Source organism: Oncorhynchus clarkii, chromosome 18, assembly GCF_045791955.1.
Source record: "Oncorhynchus clarkii lewisi isolate Uvic-CL-2024 chromosome 18, UVic_Ocla_1.0, whole genome shotgun sequence".
NCBI lineage: Eukaryota > Metazoa > Chordata > Actinopteri > Salmoniformes > Salmonidae > Oncorhynchus > Oncorhynchus clarkii.
In genome coordinates, this window is record NC_092164.1 from 50,364,546 (window position 1) to 50,380,209 (window position 15,664).

Below are 15,664 nucleotides of genomic sequence, written 5' to 3' on the forward strand. Positions count from 1 at the left end.
GGCCAGGATTCAGTCAAAGGCGTGTTGTCGACAAGCCCACTGCACTGTCGACAATGCGCCTTTCAAATGCAATTTCCCTGACGTTTGTGGAGATCACATTTATGGTAAACGCTGCAGATGTCGGCACAAGCGTAAATTACCTTAAAGTGCAATGCACTTGTCGACAAAGCACCTTTTGATTGAATCCGGGCCATGCAGCTTTCCTTACACCGGTGTTTCCAAAGCTTGGTCCTGGGGACCCCAAAGGGTGCACGTTTTTGGTTTTTGCCCTAACACTGCACAGCTGATTTAAAATAATACAAATTAGAAAAATGTGTACCCATGGGGGCCCCAGGACCCAGTTTGGGAAATCCTGCCTTACACTCAATGGTGAGAACATATTTCTTACTTCACCCATCCAGGTTTTCTGATCTAGGCCTACATCATAAAAAGGGCATGATCAATAGTCTAAGGCAGGGGTATTCAACTCTTACCCTACAAGGTCCGGAGCCTGCTGGTATTCTGTTCTACCTGCTAATTAATTGCACTCACCTGGTGTCCCAGGTCTAAATCACTCCCTGATCACAGGGGAACAATGAAAAAATGCAGTTTTAACTGGCTTCGAGGTCCAGACTTGAGTTTGAGGGGGCTAGGGACTAGAGACTGAAACGGAACTAGCTAAGGATATCTCTCTCATACATTTATCAAATTAGCCAGGGAAAAAAAAAAAAGTAAATGTAAGGTTGGACAAAAGTTTATTCTGTGCCAGTCTAGCCTTATACCTTCCCTGTCTCTCTGCCCTTAACTCCATGTACCGTATCCAGGGTCCTGTTCCATACGGCAAACTCTAGCAGAACCTTTTTGCAAGGTGAAACTATAATCTTGTTTGTTTCAATTGGATATGTTCAGGTAGTTTCTTTGTTACACTTTGGTTTAATACATTTTGTTCACTACTGAACACAACCCATCTGTTCTGCACCACTCAAGCCCATGGGCAAGGATTCAAACAAACCCACAATCCACAACAACCGACATCGCACTGCACTTGGCTTTTGAGGGTAATTGATGTTTTAGCCAATACCCGCTGCATTTACCCAGAATAGGATCTCCGCGAATGTCAGCAAAATGACCTTTTAATAGTCGAATGCATTGTGCTGTCGGTGGGTGGCGCATTGTTTGAGTCCCGGCTCATGTCTTTTAACGGAGGTGTCTGTCCACTCCTGTTCTCTCTGAGAGCTAAATGTCAGGAAGACATCTGAATCAACCACGTTGTATCTCCTGTTCAGGTATTTTTGTACAAAGGGATTGATATATTCTCTGATTATTGGAAATTCGATTAAAAGGTGACATTGTTATGAACCAAAAGGCTGATCTGGTCATTATTGTAACGTTGTGTAATCATCCCGTGGCTCTGGTGGTGTGGTGTGATCACTGAGAAGGTGTTATGGATGCATTCTCTCTGTGTTGGCTGTGTGTTGAGGTGTCAGATGCCTTGTTTGCTCTTCCTCATAAGCCTACATCATGTGGGGGGGTGGGGGGGCGGGACTGCACTCTATCAAGCATCACACAAGTAGACTATCACTTTGACCAAGGGCAAAGTACACTTTTTATTTACACACACATTACACTATATAACTTCCTTTCTCTTTTTAGTACGAGTCAAACTGCTCCTAGTCCAATCCTCATGCAACTCAGGAGTGTGTGTGTGTTCTGATTCCCACACTGCCTCAGCGCTCCTCTTAGAGAGGCGTGACGTGCTTGTCCTGCCCAGGTGGCACGTGTGGATTATAACGTGTTTAGAGGAGTGGAGTAATCAGGGCCCGGTTTCCCAAAAAGCATATGAAGGCTAAGTTCATTTTAGAACCATAGGATGATGGGAAACCGGGCCATGGGCTGTTCAGAAGTACTGTTAATCCCACAGGATGACAGAGCGGCTCTAACGCTAACACACACGCAGACACAGACACAAAGACCGGTTGAATATGTCTCTCACGGCTCTGTGCTACAGTCACTTCAGCAGGTGGCTCTATCCTAAACCACGTACACTTAACACACACAGTAAATGTAGCCAATGTGGGAATTGAACCCACAACCTTGGTGTTGCCAGCTCCATAACTCATAATAACAATAACTCAAGCAGGTTGTTAACATTGTTTTCAATCATCCTAGGATATTTACTCTTCCCACACTCATTCACTCACTAAGGGGCCTATGAGTGCTTTACATTGCTACAATTTACTCTGTGCCATTACCCCTGTAAATCTAAGACGTCGTGGCTGCTTTAAGTATCATACACAAAATATTTAAACAAAATTTTTTTATTTTATTTTTACATACAATACCAGTCAAAAGTTTGGGCACACCTACTCATTCAAGGGTTTTGCATTTACTTTTTTTACTATTTTCTACATTGTAGAATAATAGTGAAGACATCAACTATGAAATAACACACGGAATCATGTAGTAACCAAAAAAGTTTTAAACAAATCAAAATATATTTTAGATTATTCAAAGTAGCCACCCTTTGCCTTGATGAAAGCTTTGCACACTCTTGGCATTATCTCAACCAGCTACACCTGGAATCCTTCTTCAAGACTGTTGGAAGAGTTCCCACATAAGCTCAGCACTTGTTGGCTGCTTTTCCTTCACTCTGCGGTCCAACTCATCCCAAACCACCTCAATTGGAGGCCAGATCATCTGATGCAGCACTCCCATCACTCTCCTTCTTGGTCAAATAGCCCTTACACAGCCTGGAGGTGTGTTTTGGGTCATTGTCCTGTTGAAAAACAAATGATAGTCCCACTAAGCGCAAACCAGATGGGGTGGCGTATCACTGCAGAATGCGGTGGTAGCCATGCTGGTTAAGTGTGCCTTGAATTCTAAATAAATCAGTGTCACCAGCAAAGCACCATCACACCTCCTCCATCCTTCAGGGTGGGAACCTCACATGTGGCGATCATCCTTTCACCTACTCTGCGTCTCACAAAGACACGGCAGTTGGAACCAAAAATCTCAAATTTGCACTCATCAGACCAAAGGACACAAAACTACCTCCAACTATTTTTTTAAGCGGTACCGGTTACCTTCAGACGAGTCCACTTGTGAGGGACATAGAGCAGAACAGAGAACACCAGTGGTCGTGAGAATCTCCCCTTTCCATAGAGTGTAAATAGTTTGTAGACCATTCGGACGCTACAGACATTTCGTGAGAAGATTGATTTTCGGGTTGTCTCATGGTCTGACAAACACCACTGCAGCTCGGTCCCCTACCACCGCAGATGCAGTGAGTTGAGATGCGGCCCATGCAAAAAAACATCTCTAGCTTTAATTGACACATTTTGATGTGTTTTTTTTGTTGTATGTTACTTAAATTGACGCGCCGGTGCGTCAATAGACTCTTAAAGTCCTGGGAATGAGATGGGTGTCTGTGGGCACTGGAACCCTGTTCATGTATCTGAAATATCACATTTACCATCATAGCAGGCCACAGTGACCCTACTAGACTAGAGGGATCTTCCCTAAGAGGATAACGCCATCTGGTGGTTTAATACGAATGATGTAGCAAGCAGGGGTTTCTCTTCAAACTCTCACACAGGGAAATTCTCAATCAGGTAAAGTCTGTTCTCTGTCCTCGACTCGATTACTCTGTCCTTGACCCGTAAACCGATAAGTGGTCGAGTGGCCCCAGGAAAGTGTACATTTGTTAGTAGGTGAACGGAGCAGTATTCTCCCCTCCTCGATTACTTACTTCAGCAAAGGATGCACAAGAATATCCTCCTGGCGGCTACTGCTGAGGTGTTGTAATATCCGCCACACCCTCTTTGAATCAGCTGTTGTTTTCTCAAAGGAAAGACCATGCACACATTTAAAAACGATATGGTACTTATCATTTCATCTATATAATATCTTGCACAGCTAGCTACTAGCTCCAGGTGGCAGCATCATGTTGTGAGGGTGCTTTTCTGCAGGAGGGACTGGTGTACTTCACAAAATAGATGGCATCATGAGGCAGGAAAATTATGTGGATATATTGAAGCAACATCTCAAGACATCAGCTTGGTCGCAAATGGGTCTTCCAAATGGACAATGACCCCAAGCATACTTCCAAAGTTGTGGCAAACTGGATTAAGGACAACAAAGTCAAGGTATTGGAGTGGCCATCACAAAGCCCTGACCTCAATCCTATTGAAAATTTGAGGGCAGAACTGAAAAAGCGTGTTCGAGCAAGGAGGCCTACAAACCTGACTCAGTCACACCAGCTCTGTCAGGAGGAATGGGCCAAAATTCACCCAACTTATTGTGGGGAGCTTGTGGAAGGCTACCTGAAATGTTTGACCCAAGTTAAACCATTTAAAGGCAATGCTACCAAATACTAATTGAGTGTATGTAAATGTCTGACCCATTGGGAATGTGATGAAAGAAATAAAAGTTGAAATAAATAATTCTCTCAACTATACACATTCTTAAAATAAAGTGGGGATCCTAGATGACCTAAAACAGGGAATTTTTACTAGGATTAAATGTCAGGAATTGTGAAAAACTGAGTTTAAATGTATTTGGCTAAGGTGTATGTAAACTTCCAACTTCAACTGTAGATACATTATTTCACTTGCTTTGGGAATGTAAAATATGTTTCCCATTCCAATAAAGCCCCTTAAATTGAAATTGAATTACATGTAATATTATTTATGAGTGGAATCAAAGCCTCTGTTTTAACCCGTTCTCATGCTTGGAGTCTTCACAGAGATTTCAAGCCCCTTGGGTGCTGCCATATATTTACATTAGAAGTGCCTATCCAAGAAGGCTCAAAGTCATTGGCCACAGATAAAATGACATCAAATCATGTTATATCTACCATAGCTTTGATTGGACTGATCATGTCAACACCGTACTTTCAAAATCTTAGCTAGCAAGCTAGACAAGCAGTCATCATCATGAATCAAGTCGACAATCTACTGGCAAATCATTTTCAATCCTTGTCATATGAAGAGAAATTAATTCTAAAACGTATCAGTGCTCATGGGCCATTGGACATGAACATTACACAATAAGTTGGAAATCGCAAACTCAGCAATGAGTGGTTTGGAAGGAATTAGTGGCTAACTGCAAGTGCTGCAAAGCAATCACTAGCCTGCTATTCAGTGGAGTGGGTGTGTGGTCCAGGACTGGGTATAAGGGTCTCTTTTCCTAGCTTAAATGGATAAACATTCACATGCAACACCATGGGCCAGAAAAGGTTGTAAACCTCCAATTGTCCCCCACTATTGCCATTACAAAAATTACATTTTTGGCAAGAAATTACTATTTTAGCAAACAATTATTGTAATTCATCCCATATTGTCCATAACATATTTTCTCCCTAGCAGCAGTTGTGGGATACATACACACACACAAAACACTCATACACACTCAAACCCTTTCCCAACAAACAACCATGAACTCAGATGCTCAACAGTAGTTCCATCTCAGAGCCCAACTCAAGAAAGGACTTGATTTACGAATGCATATGTAGCAGTGTGATGTTGTTCCCCTAGATTATGCACCAAATTGCACACAGGGACCAATTCAAATAGGCCAGGTCAAGAGGGGATGTTAATAATTTGATAATAATAATAATAATTCAGTGTATTTTTAATTTAATTACAGCTGCATAGCTAATGTTTTTCTTTGGTGTACAAACACTTTTTCATATCAATATTGTACATACATGTGATTGTAAAAGTTTTGTATATTTTGGTTTGGCCCATCGCGGGTTATCTGTATTTCCATACCCCCTTATTGTTGTCTTTTGCCTGACCTTCGGCTAGCAAGGTATGTTGTCCTTGGCTCCGACATTGTTTAATATAAAACCGTCATAATGTTACACAAACTGTTATGCTACCATAAGTTTGTTAATAGTTTGATAATATAAAGATTTATGTTAACAAGTTTCACAAAGCTCGCTAACTGGGGTATCTATTGTAACTTGTGAGTACTTGGGACAGTGTTTGAGTGAGTGGCCATGTGCTTGCGCAGGTGCCTGAGAGCTAGGACTGAGCCAAGGGTTAACATAATGTGTGTTGTCTCTTCGTGTGCAGGTATGTCTTTTATTTTGTCCGAATTATGTTCTGTATCATTTTACTTGTATGGTATGGTGTGCACCTGTTATTTCCTTTTGGCTCTCTTTTGCCTGACCTTCGGCTAGCAAGATGCCTGAGAGCTGTGACTGCACCAAGGGTTAACATAATGTGTGTTGTCTCTTCGTGTGCAGGGCAAATAAAAATAATTCAACTAGCAGACCTTCAGTTGTGGCAGCCTCCTAATTAAAAGTACACAACGCAGAATGAACCATGCTACACATATACAGTTGCAGCTGTTTGATAAGGCATGCAAAATTGACCAAAAAATGGAGAGATTTAATTAACCGTTGTCAAGTCCTACGTGATGGAGATCAGATACACCCCCTTCCCCTGAAACACACACGCTGGTCCCCAAGCATCTCTGTGCAGTCAGGGCCACAATAATATGCCCCCTCTGAATGTTGGAGTGTGACCCACTCCCCATGGGTTACCTCAGCTAGTGTTGCCAGCTGTCACGCCCTGGTCTTAATATTTTGTGTTTTCTTTATTATTTTGGTCAGGCCAGGGTGTGACATGGGTTTATTTATGTGGTGTGTTTTGTCTTGGGGTTTTCGTAGGTATTGGGATTGTGGTTTAGTGGGGTTCTCTAGCAAAGTCTATGGCTGTCTGGAGTGGTTCTCAATCAGAGGCAGGTGTTTATCGTTGTCTCAGATTGGGAACCATATTTAGGCAGCCATATTCTTTGAGTGTTTGGTGGGTGATTGTTCCTGTCTCTGTGTTAGTTTGCACCAGATAGGCTGTATAGGTTTTCACGGTACGGTTGTTGTTTTGTATTGTTCATGTTTATTCTTCATTAAACATGTATCAAGAATACCACGCTGCATTTTGGTCCGACTCTACTTCACCTGAAGAAAACCGTAACACCAGCACTGCCTGGGTGGGGGCACCCCACTGGAATCCCCTAGGTACACGGACGTCACGGGTCTCATTAGGAGCTTTGAGAATGTCCTTGTATATTATGCTCTCCAATCAAGGGGCTTTGGCTTTGCAGGACCGACCCTGCCAGGCAGGCTCAGAATCTTGAAGGGGCGGTGCTGCTTTAGTAGGTTTCTGACCACATTCATCTTTCTGATTTGGCTGCGTATAGGTTACTTACAGTAGGCCCATAAAACAGATAAGGACCTCTGCTTGAAGCGTTTACTGATTATGTTGATTTCATTATTGGTTATTATTATTATTGTCAATGATTTTGTTGACAGAACCTATTATATTATTGTATTATATTATTATACCAACTATTAAAACATAAGGAAATGCTGTTGTTCATCTTTTTCCCTCTTCGGGAATGTTTAGCATGGCTATAAAGGATAGAGGAATTGACTGAAGACTTGGCCATTAGGAATGAAAGGAAACATGCGCTGACCATGTTTCTTGTGACATTTCGAATGACATGTAGATGTTTTGTTGTTGCCAGGTGGAGTTATGGTCTCATTGTGCCTATCTATACTTTTATTTCTGTAACAACACATGTGAAGCTGCAATAAATTCATATTTAAATGTATATCAAACCATTTAGACGGCTTCACCCTGATGTCACACGTGATCAAATTGTCCTGCAGCCATCTGACCAGTATAAGAGGAATGCAATGTACTCATAAAAACACAATACCACTGTGCTGAAGAAAAAATGTGAACTGCTTGAACACACTCATGATGTTGTGCACGGAGATACTTGTTTAGAATGCTCACGATGCCGCTGAGGGTCTTGTCTCCTTTCACTCTCTTCAGATAAGTGTGTTTCAGTACCTTGTTCTGAGATTCCATACTGTTGTTGGTGTCCATTGCTGCATGCTAAGTGTTATGTCCCACCTCCTCACAGGAATGGATAACTAATTTGTTTCCAGCCATGATCGAACTTGTGCTTTCTCCCACAAAGTAGATGCCTTCAACACGAAGTCTGTAGATTCCATCTATGCTCTCTTTCCCTGGTGGTGCAGAGGCAATTCTGTGCAGCATCCTTAGCAGCGTCTCCTCCTCAGATGTCAGTCCTTGCTTGCTGTTCCTGACCCAGCAAGTCCAAGCCTGCTCCCGATGGAAATCACAGAGATAAATCTGTGCAGCAGGAAAAACACTGGAGAGTGTTGCACTCTGCATCACTGCAGTCGCACATCCAGGATGGGTGTTCCCATGTGGAGTTCCAGCTCTTCTCTGAGTGGATGATAAAGGATGCAACAGAAATGTATCCACAGTTGGTCTGGACACATTAGGAAGAGAGCATGGTCGTATTTTGTGGTCTAATGTGTAGCATCAATTAGACAGGTGGTGTTGTACCTCCATCTTCTCCTGGTGGAAGAAGAGGAGGATGTCATCATACTGCTTGTTGTCTATGGTAGGTTGGTCTGGTCTGACTGCTCTGGTCTGGCTGTAGACAGTTTTTATTGGTCAAGGCTGGAAGTACTCTGTCTGACCTTTGACCGGTGTATGTGATTTCAGAGATACAGGGATACTATGCTCTGTCCATTGGGTTGGGAGCAACATTGGACATCCTAGTCTTGACATAGTGCCTTCTATAGCATCTAATGTTCCCTTTCTTACCAGTCAGTCAATCCACTGTATTTTGCCCGGTCTGAGCCATCCCTAAAAGGCCTCTATGCATGCATGGTATGTGCTCTGGCCAACTCTCACTTCTTTGCCATGTGCTAAGTTGTTTAGCAGACTTTCTGTCAGCCTGACTTTAGCCAAGTCAATGTATTTTGTTGTTGTCACTGCATAGTCAGGTAACCTACATGTCTGTTGGACTGATATAGTTGATTCACAACCCTCCTTCTTTGAACCTTGCAGCTTCAGTCTTTTCTTGTCTACTGAGCAAGGTGTCCGCTCATAGATTTTCTTCTTATATTCTGGACCGAATTGGCATTCCATAATCTTCTGACCACCAGGCATGTATGGAACACCATCATAATCAATCTTGGGATTGCTGCTTTTGGACAATTGGATAAGTGTTGTGGAGAAAGGTGTCTTGTCCATGTAGTTAGGGTTGACACTGAAAGACAATGAGGTTATTATACTAAGTTGTTGAAGTTTTCCTTTTGTACAATTCCAACACACTGTTCACACTAGCAACATAACAAAGACTCGAACTCCTTGAGATTGTCCATTCTGAAAGGTAAACAAAGGAGCTTATTACTTCAAATCTGATCACAAAACATGTCATAAATCTTGTTCTGAATAATTGGTAACCGTTTCATAAAAACAATTAGGCCCTTGAGGCTATGAGGTATGGGATACATATCCTGGTTAAGGGGTGTGTACAAGCACTCCACTGTGCGTTGTGCCAAGAACACCACTTAGCAGTATACATGTCACGGCTTCACTGAGTGTAGAAAACATTAGGAACCTTTCCATGACAGACTGACCAGGTGAAAGCTATGATCCTTTATTGATGTCATTTGTTAAATCCACTTTAATCAGTGTAGATGAAAGGGCGGAGATGGGATAAGGAAGGATTTTTAGGCCTTGAGACAATGGAGACATGGATTGTGTATGTGTGCCACTCACAGGCTGAATGGGCAAGACAAAAGATGTAAGTGCTTTTGAACAGGGTATGGTAGTAGGTGTCAGGTGGACTGGTTTGAATCAAGAACTGCAATGCTGCTTTTTTTTTCACGCTCAACAGTTTTCCATGTATATCAAGAATGGTCCACCACCCAAAGGGCATCCAGCCAACTTGACACAACTGTGGGAAGCATTATAGTCAAAGTGGGCCAGCATCCCTGTGGAATGCTTTCGACAACTTGTAGAGTCCATGCCCCGACGAATTGAGGCTGTTCTGAGGGCAAAATGGGAGGGTCCAACTCAATATTAGGAAGGTGTTATTAAGGTTTTGTACACTCAGTGTATATCTCATATACCACGGCCTCGCAGGCCTTATGACTGACTACTTTAATCCATGGAAAGGTGAAACAATTTCTGTAGAGCAGCTTTTAATCATAAAGCCGTGTGAGAAATCATGTGGTAGGTTGACGTATTACAGAAGATGCTAACCTTTTACTGGCTCACTCTGACAACTGCAAGCTCTATTTTTCCTGCTTAAAAAGTTGATGGACAAGGCTCTAAGATCCCACTGCTGGTTAAAACTAATGTGTCATGTGCAAATACAAGACAAAGACAGAAAAGTGATTATCAATTCAATGTATAAATATCAGTAAATCAGAATAGATAATGTAGTGACTGTGAATCATAATATAACACAGAAATATTGTTTCATTCTGTCACGCCCTGACCTTAGAGAGCCTTGTTTATTCTCTATTTGGTTAGGTCAGGGTGTGACTTGGGTGGGAAAATCTATGTTTCTATTTCTTTGTTGGACTACTATGGTTCCCAATCAGAGGCAGCTGTTTATCGTTGTCTCTGATTGGGGATCATACTTAGGCAGCCCTTTTTCCCATGTGGGATCTTGATTTTGTTAGTTGCTGTATAACCTGCAGAACTTTATGTTCGTTTTGTATTTTGTTGTTTTGTCGGAGTTCGGTATTAAAAATCATGAATACTTTCCACGCTGTGCTTTGGTCTCGTTCATCTAACGACGGACGTAACAGAGGATCCCACCACCAAGTGACCGAGCAGCGTGCCCAGGAGTGAAGGACATCCTGAACCTGGGAGGAGGTAATGGCAGGGTACAAGACCCTGCCATGGAAGCAGGCGGAGGCAGCGAGAGAGGAAAGGCGACGAAACCATGAATCAAGGAAATGACGGCCGCCTGAGAGGCAGCCTCCAAAAAAACTATTTGGGGGAAGCACATGGGGTGGCGAGCGGAGCATGGTGGGAACAAGAACCAACTCCCTGTAATTACGATGAGGAGTTGGTCACGGTTCAGATACCATGTTTTCCGGATCTGCGCAAGGTGCCTCCAGTGCGCACCCCTAGCCCGGTGCATTCTGCGCCTGCTTGCCGTACTTGCCGTGCTAAGGTGATCATCTGTCCAAGATGGATTGTGCCGACTCAGCGGTCCTGGTGTCCGGTGCATCTCCTCGGCCCAGAATATCCTGTGCCAGCTCTACGCAAGGTATCCCCAGTTCGCCAGCACAACCCAATGCAGCCTGTGCCAGCTCCCCGCACTTGCCGTGCTACAGGGGGTATTCAGCCAGGACGCGTTGTGCCAGCTCTACGCTCCAGACCTCTAGTGCGCCTCCACAGCCCAGTATATCCTGCACCGGCTCTACGCACTATGCCTCCAGTGCGCCTTCACAGCCCAGTGCGTCCTGTGCCAGCGCCCCGCACTTGCCAGGCTATAGTGAGCATCCAGCCAGGACGGGTTGTGCCAGCTCTACGCTCCAGACCTCCAGTGATGATCCATGGTCCGAAGCCTCCAGTGATGACCCATGGTTCGATGCCTCCAGTGATGATCCATGGTCCGAAGCCTCCAGTGATGACCCATGGTTCGAATCCTCCAGAGATTATCCATGGTGTGAAGCCTCCAATGAGGATCCAAGGTCCGGAGTCTCCAGCAACGGTCTGCAGTCCGGAGCCTCCAACGACGGTCTACGGTCCGGAGTCCGCGATGACGATCTACGGTCCGGAGTCTCCAGCGACGATCCCCGCACCAGATGCGCCACCAAAGTGGGGGAGCCTTAAGCAGTGCATCCCGCACCGGAGCCTCCACCGAGATGACATGCCCACCCGGACCCTCCCCTATGGGTTCAGGTTTGCGGCCGGGGTCCGCACCTTTGGGGGGGGTACTGTCACGCCCTGACCTTAGAGAGCATTTTTTTTATACTCTATTTGGTTAGGTCAGGGTGTGACTTGGGTGGGAAAATCTATGTTCCTATTTCTTTGTTGGCCTAGTATGGTTCCCAATCAGAGGCAGCTGTTTATCGTTGTCTCTGATTGGGGATCATACTTAGGCAGCCCTTTTTCCCATGTGGGATCTTGATTTTGTTAGTTGCTGTATAACCTGCAGAACTTTACGTTCGTTTTTGTTGTTTTGTCGGAGTTCAGTATTAAAAATCATGAACACTTTCCACGCTGCGCTTTGGTCTCATTCATCTAACAACGGACGTAACACATTCATCTATCATTCTTGATAAGCAGGTATGATTGTAAAGCCAAGAATACTGTTCTAGTAAGAAATTGCATTGAGGTTTAAATTCAAGAGCCTTGTGATCTATCATCATAGAAATATAACAATAATTATATTAAATGACACAGTCCGCTTAAGGATATGTCAAAACTGGAATTCCAATTAGTTTATTAATTCAGATGTAGAACCCGTTTTTATCTCTGTTGTAATTCAACTTAACAGCACAAGGTGGCATTAGGTGAACATCAAGCTATATAAATGCAGGTTGATTTGAGAAAATAAATTGTACCATTCATATTCTAGCTAACAATGCTATTGACAGTCAATCTTGTTCTAGTGATAATGCTAGCTACCCCCCTAAAGGCTTCAATATTATTGTCAGTTTGGTGCTACTTCAATTATATCAAATGATTCGGATCAGCTATAGCTGGCACACAGTTGGTAGTTTTTTTTTTATCTCTACTGCTGCGGACAGCGAATGTGTTCTCTCAATGCCAAGATTACCATGTTACAATCAACAGGTACTACTTGAATATTTGCCATACAGACATACATTTGGTATCGTTTGAAAGATCAAATTCTCCCCTTTACAGTCTGCTTTGCATGCTACAGTAGAAGACATAGATGGCTATCTTTGCATTTGATTCTGGGGATATAATACTTTATGTGCATCATTTGACATGCATGACTACAATTCAGATGAGCTTCAACCCTTTTATCAATCATCCCCCAGTGGGGAATTTGTGCTTACCAGATGGATCTCCTCAATCAATTAATCACATTTATTTATATAGCCCTTTTTAAACCAGCAGATGTAACAAAGTGCTTATACAGAAACCCAGCCTAAAACCCCAAAGAGCAAGCAATGTAGATAAAGAAGCACAGTGGCTAGGAAAAACTCCCTAGAAAGGAAGGAACATAGGAAGAAACCAGTGGTGTATTACTTAAGTAAAAATACTTTAAAGTACTACTTAAGTAGTTTTTTGGGGTATCTGTACTTTACTATGTTTATTTTTGACTACTTTTACTTTTACTTCACTACATTCCTAAAGAAAATAATGTACTTTTTACTCCACACATGGTCATCCCTATTGCCTTTGATCTGGCGGACTCACTAAAAACTGCTTATTTTGTCAATTATGTTGGAGTGTGCCCCTGGTTATCCTTAAATAAAAATAAATAAAAAATGATGCAATCTAGTTTGTTTAATATAGAGAATTTGAAATTATGTATACTTTTACTTGCAAAACTTAAGTATTTTAGCAATTACATTTACTTTTGAATACTTAAGTATATTTAAAACCAAATTGTCACGCCCTGGCCTTAGTTATGTTTGTTTTCTTTATTATTTTGGTTAGGCCAGGGTGTGACATGGATGATTTATGTGTTTTGTTTTGTCTAGGGGTTTTTGTAGATTTATGGGGTTGTGTTCTTTTAGGAGTCTAGGTAAGTCTATGGTTGCCTGGATTGGTTCTCAATTAGAGGCAGGTGTTTATCGTTGTCTCTAATTGGGAGCCATATTTAGGCAGCCATATTCTTTGGGTATTTTGTGGGTGATTGCTTCCTGTCTTTGTGTTTTATGCACCAGTTAGGACTGTTTCGGTTTTCACGTTTATTGTTTTGTAGTTTGTTCATGTTAAGTGTCTCTTATTAAAGAACCATGCACTTCAACCACGCTGCGTTTTGGTCCGCCTCTCCTTCGCAGGAAGAAAGCCGTAACACAAATACCTTTACTCTAGCAGTATTTTACTAGGGGACTTTTACTTAAGTCATTTTCTATTAAGGTATTTCTACTATTACTCTGTATCTTTACTTTGAGAGAGAGAGGGATATTAAGCTCAGGTGCATCCTGTTTCCGTTGATCATGAGATATTGCTACTACTTGATTTGACATGATTTAGAAAGGCACACACCTGTCTATATAAGGTTAACAGTGCATGTCAGAGCAAAAACCAAGCCATGCGGTGAAAGTAATTGCCCATTGAGCTCCGAGACAGGATTGTGTCGAGGCACAGATCTGGGGAAGGGTACCAAAAAATGTCAGCAGCATTGAAGGTCCTCAAGAACACAGTGGCCTCCATCATTCTTAAATTGAAGAAGTTTGGATCCACCAAGACTCTTCGTAGAGCTGGCCATCCGGCCAAACTGAGCAATTGGGGGAGAAGTGCCTTCTTTAGAGAAGTGACGAATATCCCGATGGTCACTCTGACAGAGCTCCAGAGTTCCTCTGTGGAGATAGTAGAAACTTCCAGAAGGAGAACCATCTCTACAGCACTCCTCCAATCAGGCCTTTATGGTAGAGTGGCCAGATGGAAGTCACTCCTCAGTAAAAGGTACATGACAGCCCGTTTGGAGTTTGCCCAAAGGCACCTAAAGGATATTCAGGCCATGAGAAACAAGATTCTCTGGTCTGATGAAACTAAGATTGAACTCATTGGCCTGACTGACAAGCGTCATGTCTGGAGGAAATCTGGCACCAGCCCTATGGTGGCAGTATCATGCTGTTGGGATGTTTTTCAGCGGCAGGGACTGGAAGACTAGTCGGGATCCAGGGAAAGATGAACGGAGCACACTAAATAGCGATCCTTGATGAACACCTGCTCCAGAGCGCTCAGGACCTCAGACTGGTGCGAAGGTTCACCTTCCAATAGGACAACGACCCTAAGCACACAGCCAAGACAACGCAGGAGTTTCTTCGGGACAAGTCTCTGAATGTCCTTGAGTGGTCCAGCCAGAGCCTGGACTAATTTCACAAATGCAAAATACACTTTTACTGTGCGCTGTTTTAAACCTATAGGAGTTTTCAGTAACAACAAGTTTGTGGCGTCTGTCTTCTGTTTACACAAAGGTGTTCAGAGACAAAGTGCAGTGTAGGTGATCACCATGGCAATAAACTCAAGAAATCCAACCTTACTAAAACGCATCCTCTCTGGCTCTCTCTCTTCAGGCCTACTTTCTGGGGGCCTCCCAGTCAACACATTCATCCTTGGGCTATCCTCTACTCTCTTCACTGCCCTACTCAAACTCTGGTAATATCAACCTGTCTCTCTCTCACAGTTGACACACAGTGCTTTCTCTATCCCAACTGTACACTCCCTCTGACTATGCCCTCTTGCACATTCCTCACATCATGGGATCTGCCTTCTACACACTGCTGCAACATGTCCGAATCCATGGCACCTAAAGCACTGAAGCGGGTTCGGAACATAGGCCCTCACAGAATAGCAAATATGACCTAGCCTGACCTTCTCAGGTAGAAACTCTGTGTCAATGCTCAACAAGACAGACAGGGTATTCTCAGTTTTGCCATTTCCACTGGGTATACGTCTCACCAAACGGCGGGCATCAGAACACTAGGAATATTGTTTTTCACTTGATCCACCTCTACACTCAAATCTACCCCACTGATCACCCCTTTTAGCGGTATCTACTCCGGAGAGCAAAACACACCACAGGTTGAGCCCCGAGCCACAGGACTTGAAGCGACTGCTTCCTCTGGCAGGCAAATACAAAAAATGTGAACCTTTCCACTTCTCGAAACTTTCAC